Source organism: Prionailurus bengalensis, chromosome B1 (genome assembly GCF_016509475.1).
Source record: "Prionailurus bengalensis isolate Pbe53 chromosome B1, Fcat_Pben_1.1_paternal_pri, whole genome shotgun sequence".
Taxonomy (NCBI): Eukaryota; Metazoa; Chordata; class Mammalia; order Carnivora; family Felidae; genus Prionailurus; species Prionailurus bengalensis.
This window is the reverse complement of record NC_057344.1, coordinates 202,057,851-202,072,860: the sequence shown is the minus strand read 5'-3', so window position 1 is coordinate 202,072,860 and position 15,010 is coordinate 202,057,851. Positions and strand designations below refer to the sequence as shown.

The 15,010-nt window shown below is 51.3% G+C and overlaps 1 protein-coding gene and 1 long non-coding RNA gene across 7 annotated transcripts in view; one reads left to right on the top strand and one right to left on the bottom strand.

Moving 5' to 3' along the window:
* The window catches only part of KIAA0232 (KIAA0232 ortholog), a 94,495-nt gene extending 84,363 nt beyond the window's left edge, over window positions 1-10,132 (bottom strand). For 4 of the 6 annotated variants that reach the window (XM_043573028.1, XM_043573026.1, XM_043573030.1 and 1 more), the window contains exon 1: window positions 9,880-10,070. The gene's annotated coding sequence lies outside the window, so the exon portion shown is untranslated. Of the gene's footprint in view, window positions 1-9,879 lie in introns of all 6 variants that reach the window. The other 2 variants (XM_043573025.1, XM_043573027.1) reach the window with 2 other exon arrangements.
* Window positions 10,133-10,490: 358 nt separating this feature from the next.
* LOC122479076 lies at window positions 10,491-14,422 on the top strand. Its single transcript, XR_006296225.1, has 3 exons — window positions 10,491-11,213; window positions 12,420-13,085; window positions 14,116-14,422. It is a non-coding gene; the product is annotated as an uncharacterized LOC122479076 (long non-coding RNA).
* The last annotated feature ends 588 nt before the right edge of the window (window positions 14,423-15,010 follow it).

Genomic DNA, 15,010 nt, shown 5'->3' with positions numbered 1-15,010 from the left:
TGCCCTAACGGAGGCGCAGAGCCTGATTGGGATTCTCTGCCTCCCCCACTCGCGCTCACATGCATGTGCACGCTCTCCCCCCCCGAACAGTAAATAATAAACATTAAAAAAAAAAAAAAAAGAATTTTGGGCCCTGGTTCCACCATATATTATTTGTAACCTTAGAGAAGCCCTCCCGGCCACAGCTGCACTGTGTGCAGAACGGACAGGATACCACCCGTCCAGGGTCGGAGGACGACACAGGAGTCCGTTCCCTGCGGTCCCTCACACCAGGCATGCGGCACAGGAGCTGCTGAGCAGGCGAGGGCTCACCCACCTCCCCACCCACTCTCCCTAACCGTTTCTAAGACTCCTTTCCCTTCCACCAAGAAATCTGACTACTTTGTAACCAAATAAAGCTCCCAAATAATCCTACATACCCACTAGTGATACCTTGTTCAACTGAGCCTAACTGATGATTAAACTTTATTTTCATTCCTGACTTGCCTGTGGTGGGCTTATGGTTTATTTTACTAGATTTTAGAAAACAAAATATCATCAGAGATAGAGATCTTAACACTCTTGAAACTTAAGCTGTTTCCCTAAAGCTTTAAGCATGCTTTTTAGAAAAAAACAACCCAATGCAAAAACCTAAAACTGGAGTTCAGTACCACCTTCCTACTGCTGGTTTTGCAGCTCCTTTAAGGTTTGTAGCACTCTAGGTTATGAGGTTTATTATTTTTTTTATTTTATTTTTGAAAGAGAGCTCAAGTGGGGGAGGGGCGGGGCGCGGGGAGACACAGAATCCGAAGCAGGTTCTCTGAGCTGTCAACACTGCACCCCACCTGGGACGCAAACTCACAAACTGTGAGATCATGACCTCAGCTGAAGTAGGAACCTTAACTGACTGAGCCACCCAGGCGCTCCTCTTTCAAAAATTTTTTTAATGCTTATTTAATTTTTTTAATCTTTATTTATTTTTGATAAAGAGACCGAGTGTGAGCGGGGGAGGAACAGAGAGACAGGGAGACACAGAATCCGAAACAGGCTCCAGGCTATCAGCGCAGAGCCTGACGCGGGGCTCGAACTCACTAACTGTGAGATCATGACCTGAGCTGAAGACGGCTGCTTAACCGACTGAGCCACCCAGGCGCCCAGTTTATTTACGTTTGAGAGAGAGAGAGAGAGAGAGAGAGAGAGCGAGCGAGCGAGAACGTGCACAAGTGGGGGAGGGACAGAGAGAGAGAGGGAGACACAGAATCCGAAGCAGGCTCCAGGCTCTGAGCTGTCAGCACAGAGCCCGACGTGGGGCTCGAACTCACGGACCGAGAGATCATGACCCAAGCCGAAGTCAGACACTTAATCGACTAAGCCACCCAGGCTCCCCCAGATTATGAGGTTTTTTCAAGAAAATACACACTGACTTTGCACACTTAATTACTAGCAGTTTTAAAAAAACTCAAGAATGACATACATGCACTTACATATGCAGTCCAAAAAGCTTCCAAGCAGATAAACTAAATTGTTGATGGTGGTTACTCACAGGGAGCAGGATTAGGTGGTGTAAGGACGAGGGATACTTCCCTTTAAACGCTTCTTTTAAAAAGTCTTTACAGGGGGCACCTGGGTGGCTTGGTCAGTTAAGCACCCAACTCGATTTCAGCCCAAGTCATGATCTCACAGTTCGGGAGTGTGAGCCCTGCATCTGCTTCAGATTCATTCATTCTCTTTCTTTCTCTCTCTCAATAAATTAACTTAAAAAAAAAAATCTTAAGAAAAAAGTCTGTACTGGACAGGCTACATAACTGGTAGGGTCCAGTGCAAAGTGAAAATGTAGGCCCTTTGGTCAAAATCATTAAGAGTATCAAGACTGTGCCAGCAGAGCACTAAACCAAGTGAGGACTGTCTGTACAGGCTGCCGACTCATGAAGCTGACCCTGAAGCTTTATAGTTTTCTTTTTTAATTCACACTCAAGTTAGGCAGCATATAGTGCAATAATGATATCAGGGGTAGAATCCAGCGATTCATCCCCTATGTGTAACACCCAGTGCTCATCCCAACAAGTGTCTTCCTAAATGCCCCTTACCCGCTCGGCCCATCCCCCCACCCGCAACCCCTCAGCAACGCTGTTCTCTGTATTTGAGTCTCTTCTGTCTTGTCCCCCTCCCTGTTTTTATGTTACTTTTGCTTCCCTTCCCTTATGTTCATCTGTTTTGTATCTTAAATTCCTCAGATGAGTGAAGTCGTACATATTTACCTTTCTCTGACTAATTTCTGTGTAATTTTTAACCAAATACTCAATGTGCAATACAAAGAATTTGTCTTCCTTAGTAGTACAAAATTAGATCACAGGGCTACCCATGATATAAGAAGAAAATATCCAGGCTGATGTCTGAAGTTATTAAAATATACCCACCAAAAAAATTTTAACATGATCAATGATAATTCAGAGAAGTTAGAAACTTTCTGGTCTTTTTTTTTTTTTTTTTTTTTAGGCTGCGTTACAGTAAGAAGGTTATTCACAAAAGTTCACCAAGACACGTGTTAGGAATGTTCACAGCAGCACTGTATGGAAGCCCATCCCATCAAAGAGTTAAATTCTGGCACATTCATACAGTGGACTATTAGGCACATTAAAAAAAACAAAACAAAAACAAAAAAACACAAAACACAGTGAAGTAGGTCTGTACACAGAGATCTGTATGTGCTGATATGGAAAGCGCTCCAAGATGCACTCCAAGATACAAAGTTCAGAGTTTGCTTAAACACAGAACACTCTACAGAGACTCTGTTTTTTGGAAGTACTGGAATGCAAAAAAAAAAAAAGGAAAAAAAAAGCATATTTTTTTCCTGTGACATTCAAGAAACTTGATCAGTGGTTCTTTAAGTACAGGATGAATACAGGAGGGGAAGGAGAGCCAAAGAGGAGACTTACTTTTCATCTTGTAACTTGATGCTTTTTTAGATTTCTTAATGTACTTTTTTTTTTTAAGTTTTATTTATTTTTGAGAGACAGACTGAGAACACAAGCGATGGAAGGCTAGAGAGAAAGAGAGACAGACACAGAAGCCGAAGCAGGCTCCAGGCTCTGAGCTGTGAGCACAGACCCCGCGTCCGTTCAAATTCATGAACCAAGAGATCATGACCTGAGCTGAAGTCAGAGGCTTAACAGACTGAGCTACCCAGGTGCCCCACTTAACGTGTACTTGGAAAAATCTAAACAAGTTTTACAACAGTTACTAATATTTGGAACAATGTTTTAATGAATCATCCAAAATACACCTTAATTGTATTGAATAAAGCTTTTAAGTTTATAAAAACAAGAAAACTTCTTTGATGGTACTAGCAAAAATAATAATAATAATAATAAAATAAAAAAAATACCACCAGTACTCAATTATCTACGGTGGTACCCAAGAAAGCAGCGGCAAATAACAGCAACCAAAAAAAGAATTTAAAAAGCGTCTCTTCCATTTCAAACCTTCTCTCGATTACAATCTTCAGAGAAGATGCTAAGAAGCAAAATGTTAATCAGACACGAGAGAAAGCTAGTAACTGAATAAAGAAAACCAAATAAAGGGCTTGAATAAATCCCCAAACTGGGCAAAGGATTTTGAAACAGTTCCGTACTGGCTATTAAGATTCCAAAGGTACTCTGGAAAATGTAATTGAGCTGGAAACCAACTCCTGCCGGAAAGGGAAAATAAGCCCCGCCCCCCGCACTTGCCACCTCCCCGCCTTTCGGAGCTGACAGCCACGGGGCCAAAAAGACCCGTGAAAACGCGCTGCCACGTTTCTTTGTGCTTCCTTATCTCCGCAATTCTTTTCTCCAGAGGTGGTGGACTCATGTCAGCATGTACTGAGCGACCAGTCCCCTGTGCCAGGCACCAGGAAGACTACAGGCGGTGTCAGTCACGAGAGGCGCGCGCGCACGCGCACACACACACACACACACACACACACACACACGCGCACGCGCGCGCGCGCACACGCACACACGCACAGCGCCTGTATTCACAGCACTCCCATTTCTTTACCACTCTAGCTAGAAACACGCACACACAACGCAGCATGTTCTCAAGCATACTGTAATCAATGAACTATTGCCTTTATTTCTAATACAGATACTAGTTCATCCGCTGGGATAGCCCTGCCATCCCCTCAATTCTTTGGGGCAGGTTTTAAGAAAGGTTTATTAGGAATATATAGATTTTCAATGATTTCTTTTAAAAACCTTCATAATCATAAACACAGTCAATGTAAATTAAATAGCAATACATACTCCTAGGTTGCTGGAAATAGGACATTCCGTATTACATGAGGACCAACAGATATTACTTTTTAAAGTTTCTAGATGCATCTTTCCATCAATAATACATATATATTTGAAAGCAGTGACTGGGGCGCCTGGGTGGCTCAGTCGGTTGAGCACCCCAACTTCAGCTCAGGTCACGATCTCACAGTTTGTGAGTTCGAGCCCCGCATCACTCTCAATGCTGCCAGCATGAAACCCGCTTTGGATCCTGTGTCCCCCCTCTCTCTCTCTCTGCATCTGCCCTGCTCACTCTCTCTCTCAAAAGTAAACATTAAAAAATAGAATAAAAACAATAACTATATACTTAATTAAAAGTTTCAAAATTAATAGCTGGTTTTCCTCACCTAGTTTCTCCCTCTCCAGCCAGGGGTTAGGACTGCTGACCAAAGGAAGAGACAGAGGGTTGTGGGAAAGCCTAGTGACTGAGAAAGCTTTGGAGATAGTGTCAAATTCAGACTTTCAACAGTCACTCCAAACATTAAATAGAGACATTCTGTCACTTAATAATTACGAGATATAAGATTAGGGGCACCTGGGTGGCTCAGTCAGTTAAGTGTTCAACTCTTGGTTTTGGCTCAGGTCATGATCTCACAGCTTTGTGGGTTCAAGCCCTGCATCAGACTCTGTGCTGCCAGAGCACAGAGAATTCTCTCTCCCTCCCTCCCTCCCTCCCTCCCTCTCTCGATGCCCCTCCCCCACTCATGCTATCTGTGTCTCTCTTGAAATAAACCTTAAAATTAGAAGAAAAAAAAAAAACAAGATATAAGATTAAGATGAAAACATGTGCTTTACTGAAAAACAACATGTAGTGTGAAATTTAACAATTCCCATTTTCCACTTTCTTAAGCCACATTCAAAAAAAAAACCCAGCTCAGTTAGGTTTGCTGCTCTCCAGAGGAATTTAGGACAACTGTCATGAATCTGCTTGTGCAAAAGTCCTCTCCAAACAAGTACTCACTTTCCTGCTTACTTCCAAACTATCGAAAGAACAGGGTTGCAGTTGGAAAAGCCAAATGATTTCTGTCTTTACACACACCAGAATGTGGGTGCCCCAGAAACAAATCTGCAAACACTGTTACAGTAAACCAGCATATACCATCTATCAACCTACCCAACCACTAGTGTTGTCTACACCTGCTCAAAATAATGGCTAAAAGCTGCTACTAACTGAGCACTTACTATGTGCTGGGTCCTGTTCTGTGTCACGTGTACTCACCAAGCTCTGGCAGAAAGCCTTCCAACCCTACTCCCCTCTGCCGAAATCAGGGACCGCAGAGTGAGTGACCTAACTCAGTCGACCACTTAATGGGCAAGTACAACGTAAAAGACTACACAGCACACTAGAAGGAGTAGGGGATGGAGAAGATTTTCCTCTCTTCCCTGGAGAGGTTTATAATCCAGCAAAGAATAAACTAGAATGTCACAAGGAAAAATAACTGAGTGGCAGCATCAGTCAAGCACTGTGGGGGAGAATGACGGGAGTTCATTCTGAAAGTCAGAGGAAGCTTCTTTCACGGAGCAGCAGCATTTAAGCCAAGCCTTCAGTATTAAGGCTTTCGTCAGGAAGAAAAAGGCGCAAGGAACTGGACACACGCTTCCCTAAGTGGCGGAGGGTCTAGGGCTAAAATACAAGATGGCGAGAGTTGTGCAGTCAAGACGGAGCTTACAAGTGAATTGAGGCCAGGTGGCATGGGTCTCAGTGCTTTCTTTCTCACTAATTCCCAACCGGTGGCAGTGTCTCCAAGGTGAAGATCTCTGTAGGGGAAGCCTACCGTCAGAACAGAACGAGGCCACAAGCCTCAGGTGTGCCAGGATGGGGGGGGGGGGGGGGGGGGGACGCTGAGAACCCCCGTGGCGCATACTTGGCAGGTGGGGGGCACGGCAGGGTTTGATTCCCACTCTGAGCAACTCTGCAACAGAGCGCGGGAGGACCAGAGAGGAGAACAGGAGGCCAGTCGGCAGGCCTACAGCAGCCACCTACACAAGGACAGCAAGGGCAGGCCACAGGAAGCGCCGAGGAGGAGACGTGGGGAAAGGTCTGCTGAAACCCTGGTCAAGCAGCAGAAGGCTCAGTTTCCAGCCCCGGTAACGAGGAGGGCAAATGCGCTGTGCAGACACCTTGTCACCTTCTGTGGGAGCAAGGACGTGCAGAGCACGAAGTACAGCCACTTTAAGTGACACTGCAGAGCAAAAATAGCACGGACACGACTGTTCTCATTTCACAGAACAAAGACACTGAAGTCCAAGAGAGATTTCACCGACTTGCCCACGGTGACACGGGGACAGAGAGGAGCCAAGACACCAACCTGAATCTTGCAAATCCAAGTGCCCCCCAAAAAAGCCAGCTACCTTTTCTAACATAGAACAAATCTCCAAAACAGAAACAAAAGCTTTCAAGAAAAAGCGTGTAATCTGCTGCAAGTGCGGTTTTATTCCAGACACAGAAGAAATACTGTGGAACTCGTGTTCTGGTTGTCTCTACCCAAGAGACGGGGTGCACGGACTTGAGAGCAGGGCAGGCTCATGGACCCTGAAAGTTCGGACACAGAGGAGAAAGGCGGCTGTTTGTGCTTTGTATAAAAACACCACCTGGTAGGGGCGCCTGGGTGGCGCAGTCAGTTAAGCGTCCGACTTCAGCCAGGTCACGATCTCGCGGTCCTTGAGTTCGAGCCCCGCGTCAGGCTCTGGGCTGATGGCTCGGAGCCTGGAGCCTGCTTCTGATTCTGTGTCTCCCTCTCTCTCTGCCCCTCCCCCGTTCGTGCTCTGTCTCTCTCTGTCCCCAAAATAAATAAAAACGTTGAAAAGAAAAAAAAAATTAAAAAAAAAAAAAAACACCACCTGGTAACTGAAAAGAAAGATCTCAAGTGTTAACTATCTTCAAGGTAGTACAACATTTTGAACGTCATGGTTGGTACTCTTATGTCTGCTTATTAAAATACTTTGTAACAATGACATAGGAGGAGGATGACAGGCTGGGACTTTATTTAGCAAACATTTGGCCACTTTAAGGTTTAAGCCCCTCAGCAAGGGCGGGGGGCGGGGGGGGGGGTGTAAAATAATGCCATGGTCACCACAACCAGGGCTTAACGTATAGGATACAATGTGACATAGGTAATAATGAAAGTAAAAATAGAGGATTATGACGGCAGCAACGAAAAATGCACGTCGACAGGACTGCCAAAGGGTCCCAGAGGACATAAAATCGGGCGTGGACCTTTAAAAACCAGAGGGGGCAGGAATGAGACAGAGCATCCCAATCAGAGAAAAGGATATAAGCAAAGGAGGGAGGGAGCAGCTTGGCACATTCAGAGAACCAAGCAGAGTCCCATTCGGTGGAACACTGTGGCGAGAAGACATGTAAAGTTCAGGGATAACGAGGGCCAGTCAGTCCCAGGGGCCTTGAACGTGATGCTGGTGTGTCCCGAGTCTAGGCTCCAACAACAAGCGGTCTTCACTTTCTGAGCCAGAGACTGGCAATATCAGATCTGTGTTTAGGACAGAGGACTGCAGGCAAAGTGTGCACAGGAAGGGGTGGGGAGGCGTCTAAAGAGAAAGCATCAGCCCAGAGCGGAATCTGCAGTTTCACGCGCTAAGCAGTAATCTAATTAATATTTTAAAAGGAGAGGACTGTTGACACAATTATTTCGCATCTCCCCTCCCCCGATCATCGGAAGCACCTCGAGACAGGTATCGCCATTCCTTCATTTTATGGACCGGAAAACCAGCTAAGAGGCGATTAACTGCCCCAAGTCAAATGCTGCCAAAACAGGAAGAAAACCCAGGCACACCATGCAAAACGAAAAGAATCCTTCCTACTGCTTTCGAAAAGTGCCACTGTAAAAGCAGAGTGATCTATAATACCATTAGGGAAACGCCAAAAACCCATGTAATTTTCCTAAAGGTTTGCAACTTGTGTAACCAATAAGCTAATCACCCTTAAAATAATTACAGACTTGCTTCATGTTCATGCCACGTTAAAGACCTGTGCTTTTCTTTAAAAAACAAAACCCTTCAATTCCACTCCCCATGGAATTAAATACTTAAAAGTAGCATTCCCCCCTCCATTCCATGTTCCAGTGGCCAAACCCGTAAACAGGCTAACGTAACAACTAACGCAGGTGCCCAAACTGAAGCAGTAAAATACTTTTTGAAAAATGAAAAATGCATTATCTAGTAAGTACAGCGATTGAATCTAGTATACTACAGTAAGTAATGACTGCAAAGATCTTACCTAAAGGTATGCAAAGGCACAATTCCGGAAAATGGTTTGTCACCCAAACCCCCCCCCCCCCCCCACACACACACAAAAGGCCTAAAACGATCCTGAGACCCACTTGAGAATGGATCAACCCAAAGGAACCGAGGACGGAATACTTGACCTTCAGGACGCACAGTGGGAGATTCCCCCCACCCCCTCCTGTAAGTTCATAGTCTAGGAAGCGGTCAAGGTGTTCTGGCACGGGTCTCGCGCGGCACAGGAGAAATCTAGCTTGGGGATTTGGCTGCACAATTTTACCCACAGCAACATCACCTATGATCAAATCGGCAGCCCCCCCCCCGCACCCCCTCATCAATCTTCTACCGTTTTGTTGTTGTCTTCCAACAAGCTAAAGCCCAAAGATGGAAAACGCGTCCTCAGAAACTTGGGACAATGAATGCAAGTGTCCAACCCAGGTAATCATTAGCAGCAACCACAATCACATCGTTCCAAGGAACCGCACGTCTCTCCCCCGCCTAATGGGCTGTACCTTTTACCAGGTTAAGCCTCTCTGCACCCTGCCCACAGAGGCCCCAAACTGGAGGGCGGCGGCAGAGAAATCCAATTCTGCCACGAATCGGGGGGTCTGCTCCAGGACCTCGGCAGGCCCTGGCACCTGCGCGCCGCCCGCGGCACACACGCAGAGACCTCGGGCGGCAGGCGACATTCCACACGCGACCACCCCGTGCCCCCAGCCGGCAGGCGCGGGGAGCTGGGCAAGGCCGCCGCGGCCGCGCGAGCCCCACCGGCGGCCCGAGCCCGCGAACTCCCGGGGCCCCGCCGCTCCCTCCCGCGGCCGTCACCTTCGCCGGACCCCGCGCCCCGCCCGCCCCGCGCCACAGGCCCGCGCGCCCGTCAGTCAGCGCCCGCCCCGCCCCGCCCCGCGCGGCCCCTCCCCCGCCGGCGGTCTCCCCGCCCGGGCCCCCCAAAGGACAATGCTGGAGGGGAGGGGAGGGGCGCAGGGGCGCGCGGGCGCCGAGGGCGGCGCGGCGGGCGCCCACCCGCCGGCCGCAGGGGGAGCCCCGCCGCCGCCCGCCCTCGGGCCCCGCGCCCCGCCTCGCCTCCCCGCGGAGAGCCGCTCCCAGCGCGGCCGCACCGGCCCATTGTGCGGACTCATCGTGCGGCCCCCCGCGCGCCCGGCGAGCGGCCGCGCGGGCCGGGGCGGGCGGGGGAGGGGGGGGCGAGGAGGGGGGTCTCCGGGGCCCGGCCGGGCTTCTCGCGGAGCCCGCGGCCCGGCGGGGCAGCCCGGCCTCCCTCCGGGCGCCGCCGCCGCCGCGGCCCCCGCGCCCGCCCGCCCGGGCCCCCGCGCCCGCCCGCCCGCAGTACCTGCCGAGCGGCCGGGCGGCGCGGCGGCCGGCGGGGGCGCCTCCTCTCGCGGCGAGGGCTCCGAGCGGCTGCCGAGCGCCGGCGGCCCTGGCCTGCGCCTTACGTAAAGCGGCGGCGGCTCCGGCGCCACTCGGCGGAGGGCGGGAGGCGGCGCGCCGCGGCCGCTCCGCTCCGTTACCCGGCAACTGGCCTCAGCGCCCCGCCAGCCGGGCGCGCTCCATATCCTTCCGCCCAGCCGCCGGATTACATCAGCGCCGGCCCGCCCCGCCCCGCCCCGCCCGGCCCCGCCCCCCCCGGCCGGCCGGCCCTGTGGGCGGGACCCGGCCGAGCCCCGCGCCGGGGCGGGGGCGCCGGGCGCGGCGCGAGGGTGGAGGGCTGCCGGCGGGAGCCCACCCCCCCTCCCCCACGCGCGGGCCGTCGGAGGGGAGACGCCCCCCCTCCCCCTGCGGAGGGGCGCGTGGGGCGGCTCTGGGCGAGAGCCCCTGAACTCCGCCGCGGCTGCCCCACCCCGGACCCCGGATCCCGGACCCCAGACCCCAGACCCCGGACCCCAGACCCGGACCCCGGACCCCAGACCCCAGACCCCGGACCCCGGACCCCAGACCCCGGACCCCGGACCCCAGGCCCGGCTGGGGCCGCGCGGCTGGCGGTGCGCCGCCCCGCCCGCGGCCCGGCGCAGCCCCCGCCTTTCCGGGTGCAAGCTCCACCTGTCTGCGCCCCCTCCTAACCGCGTCCTGGGATGGCTGGAGTGGGCGGTTTAAAATAAAGACTTCAATTTTTTTTTTTTTTTTTTTAAAGAAACCCAGAAGACAAGCTAAAGAAATGTGACACGGCTCTTTTTATTAAGTAGGCAAAAATAAATTCTGGAACATTCGAAAGTAGGAACCAAAAATGAGCACTAACCTTTTAATCAAAGTCTCTTCACACCCACCCACCTGACTTAAATGTGATTCCCAGTCCTGTCCTTAAAAAGCGAATACTCAAGTACGGTAGGAGGGTGGAGCCCGGGAGATCACCAATTTACCGAGAGGAAACCCGTCCGGAGGAGGGAGTGACCTGCCTGGGGTCATTGTTCATTGATTGATTTATTGAGCACCCACCGGGCGCCAGGCGCCGAGCTCTTCTGTTCAGAACTTGCAAGGCGACCAGCTCATGGGCTCATGGCAGAAGCGGAAGCAGAACCTGGGAAGAAGGGGCCAGCTGGGCAGTGCGCCGGCTGCTGGAGGGATGGCTATGGAGAACTCTCATTTACATACTACCTACAAAGTGGTTTTCTGCACACATTTCTTTTACTCTTCGGAAGAATCCTGGATGTTGTCATCCCCATACCACAGGTGAGGAAGCTGAGGCTCAGAGAAAGTGATTTTTCCTAAGCCTTGATGCTAGTGGGTTGGGGAGAGGGGGAGGGGGACGCTTCTGACCTCCGTGTACCACGCTGCCTCTCAGAGGAGGCAGGATTGGAATCCGGACTCCGGGCTCTGAGCGCTGGGGTCTTCCCTTGCACGGCTCCGTTGCGTCAGCTTGCTCACAGTTTTGTTTTGCGACGTTCAGAGGTTCATCGCGGTTGAGTGTGCCTCAGTCACAAATCACAGTGCATTCATTCAGTCAGCATCTTCTGAGCACCTGTGCTGGGTTTGGCTCCAGGCCAGGCCGGGGTGGCCCAGCCTTCTTGGAGCTCAGCCTAAAAAAGGGAGGGAGAAGCAGGAAGGGTGTGGAAAAGCCAGGGTGGTCTGGAGCAAGGGAGAGCCAAGTAAAGGAGCCGAGCTGCCAGGTACCCCCAAACCCGGGATTTCCCAGACCAGTGAGAGCTCCCTCCAAATGGGAGGGATTTGCAGAGCGATCAACTTTGAATTTTTGCCACATTGGTAACGTTGCTGTCATCTACACTCATTTTGGGAAAGAATTTATGAACGGGCAAAAAATAAAAATAGTAACAATGTATCTCGGATATGCTCAGAAGAAAGGAAACTAGGTTGGCAATGTTATAGCTATACACACAAACACACAAGAGTTTACTAATCTTATTTTTCTCATTTTGCCACAGACCAGGTTTTCTAAACCATGAGGTAGTGAAATCAGAAGGCTTCTTAGAGGGCAGAAGTATTTAAACTGAGCAGGAATTAACTAGGATTAGTAGGATTTAGAGATGGTGGGGGAAGATTCTAGATTAGAGAATGAAAGTGTCTCGGTTACTTTGTTTCCTTAACAAAATAGCTCCCTGTGCCTCAGATGGTTTTGCTTTGAGAAAAGTCCTAGAAGGTTGGGCTGACTCCAACCCCAGGGACTTTGCACTTCCTGAATCATCTCTCCCCCATATCTTTGCATAGCTGGCTCCTTCTTGTTTCAGGGCTCAGCTGCAATGTCCTCTGTTCAGAGACACCTTCCCTGATCCCCAGCGTAGAGTGATCTGCTTTCCCGGTCGTGATGCAACCGCCCTGTTTTTGTTTTTTCTTCCTAGTTCTTATTAGTGTATGAAATCATCTCGATTGTATGTTTGTTTAGTCGTTAAACTCAGCCTTCCCCCCACCCCCAACCCCAAGACCTGCATCCCAGGAGAGACGTCATCTTGTCCGCAGCGTTCACCGACCCATCGTGAGACCTGCCGGTTTGTGGGCAAATGACCGAATGGCCATCTGTCCCGTAGTCCAAGAGGACATACGGAGAGAAAACAACCCTGCTCGCTCAGGTGAGCAATTGGGAACAGCGTCTCCAACAGGAACCCTGCACTCTCTACTATGCCACCCTGCCTGAGACCTTTCTTAAGGCTTCTGAGATATGATCAGCTGAGTTCAAACCAGAGTAACAGTAGTTCCTTGGCTCTTGAGGGCTGTGATCCGCAGGCAAGGAAAAGAGGCCGGAGGACTCTGGCGTTAAGGCACAATCAGTATGGATGTGCAGGAGCCCACTTCAGGATTTTCTCAGCATAAGTCGGCAGCCATTCATTTCCCGTCTCCAGCCCCAGGACCCCGGGCTGCCGCTCTTTGACCCCTCCATGAGGGGGTGGCGGTGAGAGCGGGAACAGGACCATTCCTAGTGCCCTCTGACCTGGATGTCCCGGATGCCAGCAAGGATTCAGGCCCATGCCAGCTGGGGCAGTGGTTTTGTGACCACACCCGTGAGTCCGGAATGCTTTGTGATGCCGCACAGCTCATGCGTGCCCACTGGCAGAAAGCAGGAGCTGGGCCTCCTTGGCTTTCTGACCTGGGGTATGTATGTAATCTCCCTTTCTGGGGCTCAGTGTCCCCTTCTGCACAACAGTGGATTTAGGCAGGAAGATTTCAAAAGTATCTGCCCGTTTTGGTTTTTTTCCTCTGAGTGTTGGAAACAAAATTTCAATGAAGCTGACTTTGGTAAAAGGGAGAGGCCATGTGGGGGGTTGAGGGGGGGGGGCGGGAGGTATGCAGGAAATCTCTGGGGGCACCTGGGTGGCTCAGTCTGTCCGGCGTGTGACTTTGGTCGGCTAAGGTCACGATCTCGCAGTCCGTGGGTTGGAGCCTTGCATCGGGCTCACTGCTCTCAGTGCAGACCCCATTTTGGATCTTATGTCCCCCTCTGTCTCTGCCTCTCCCCCACTCATTCGTTCTCTTTCTCTCTCTCTCTCAAAAATAAATGAAAATAAATAAATAAATAGTCAATAAATAAGTACGTACAAATCTCAGGTGTCCCCCACACAATATCTGCTCCGTTATTGAGCCCAGCTGCACGCCAGGTGCTATATATACTCACATTGTCCCAACCCCTGACAGTGGTCAGCTGGGGGAGGCTATTCCCATTTGCAGTTAGAGATGTGGAGGACCCCCCCCCAAACAGGTTAGTGGCTTGCCCCGGGGGCCACACTGCTACTAAGTGGCAGGTTAGGGGGCTTGCCCCTGGGCCACGTGGCTACTAAGTGGCAGCTTAGGGGGCTTGCCCCTGGGCCACGTGGCTACTAAGTGGCAGCTTTGGGGGCTTGCCCCTGGGCCACACGGCTACTAAGTGGCAAGCACCAGCATTTGATTGTAGCCCTGCTCTTGCTACTGTGCCAGACGTTTCCATTAAAGTCCATCCTGAGTCAGCTTTGAGTGACTCAACGAATGATGCCCAGATGAGAACCCCAAGCTGAGAAGCTCCCCCTTGCCTCCCCACGGGCCCAACACCCTCATTTAGGATTCTGACTGGTCTTCTCCACTCAGATGCTGTCAGTCAAGGCCGTGAATGAACCCCTCCTTCTTGACTTTTTCCATTCGTCTCCCCAAGCCTACAGCCCCTCCGGACACCTCTCCTCTCAGCGGCCCTGCATCCCCTTCAGGAGTGGTAAATGCTACTCCAGCATCTGAAGAGTTGAGGTCAAGCCTCTGACACAGCCTCGCACTATGACCTCGAGGAGCCCGCCGACCTCCATAGGGCTTCCATTTCCCAGTATCCGAAACGGTGGAGAGACAATGGCCTTGTCCTGCTCATCTGTCAGTTATATTAAGGGCTGAACAAAGTCAGACGTATGATGTCCTCTGTAGACTCTATACGCATGTAAATGTCAAGTCTCATTACCCTTTTTTCAAACTCATTCCAAGGACTGATGGCTTTATCCTCACTCCTGCCCCCTCCCGCCCCCCTCCCCCCCCCCCCCCCCCCCCCCCCCCCCCCCCCCCCGCCTCCAGTTTGGAGAAAACTCAACAGAGTCACCAGCGACCATCTAATCTAGAGGTTGGGTGGCATGCTGGCCAAGCACACAGGCTGGACGGCTGGGTTGAACCTGGGCTTTACCACTTACTAGCTTGCCGACACAGATAAGCTATTTTGCCTCTCGGTTTCCTCATCTGTAAAATGGGCATAATATAGTAGAATCTACCTCAGAGAGCTGTGTATAAGCGAATCCACTGAGGGGGTCAGAACAGTGCTGGGCACACAGCAAATATGCAACGAATGCCAGTCCTTTACACGTGAACTCTTCTCTGATTCCCTCTTCCTCTACCCAACCCCAACCCCCCCCCCCCCCCGCTGTCACTCTGCATGCTCCAGGGTGCTTTCCTCCACCCTGCAGCCTGAACTCACATGGAGACGGACCCTGACCCTTTTCCGAGGTCCCAGACCTGCCTCCCACACTTGTCCCCCCTGCCGGTGAGGCCTGCACCCCAGCATGTCCACAGCTGAC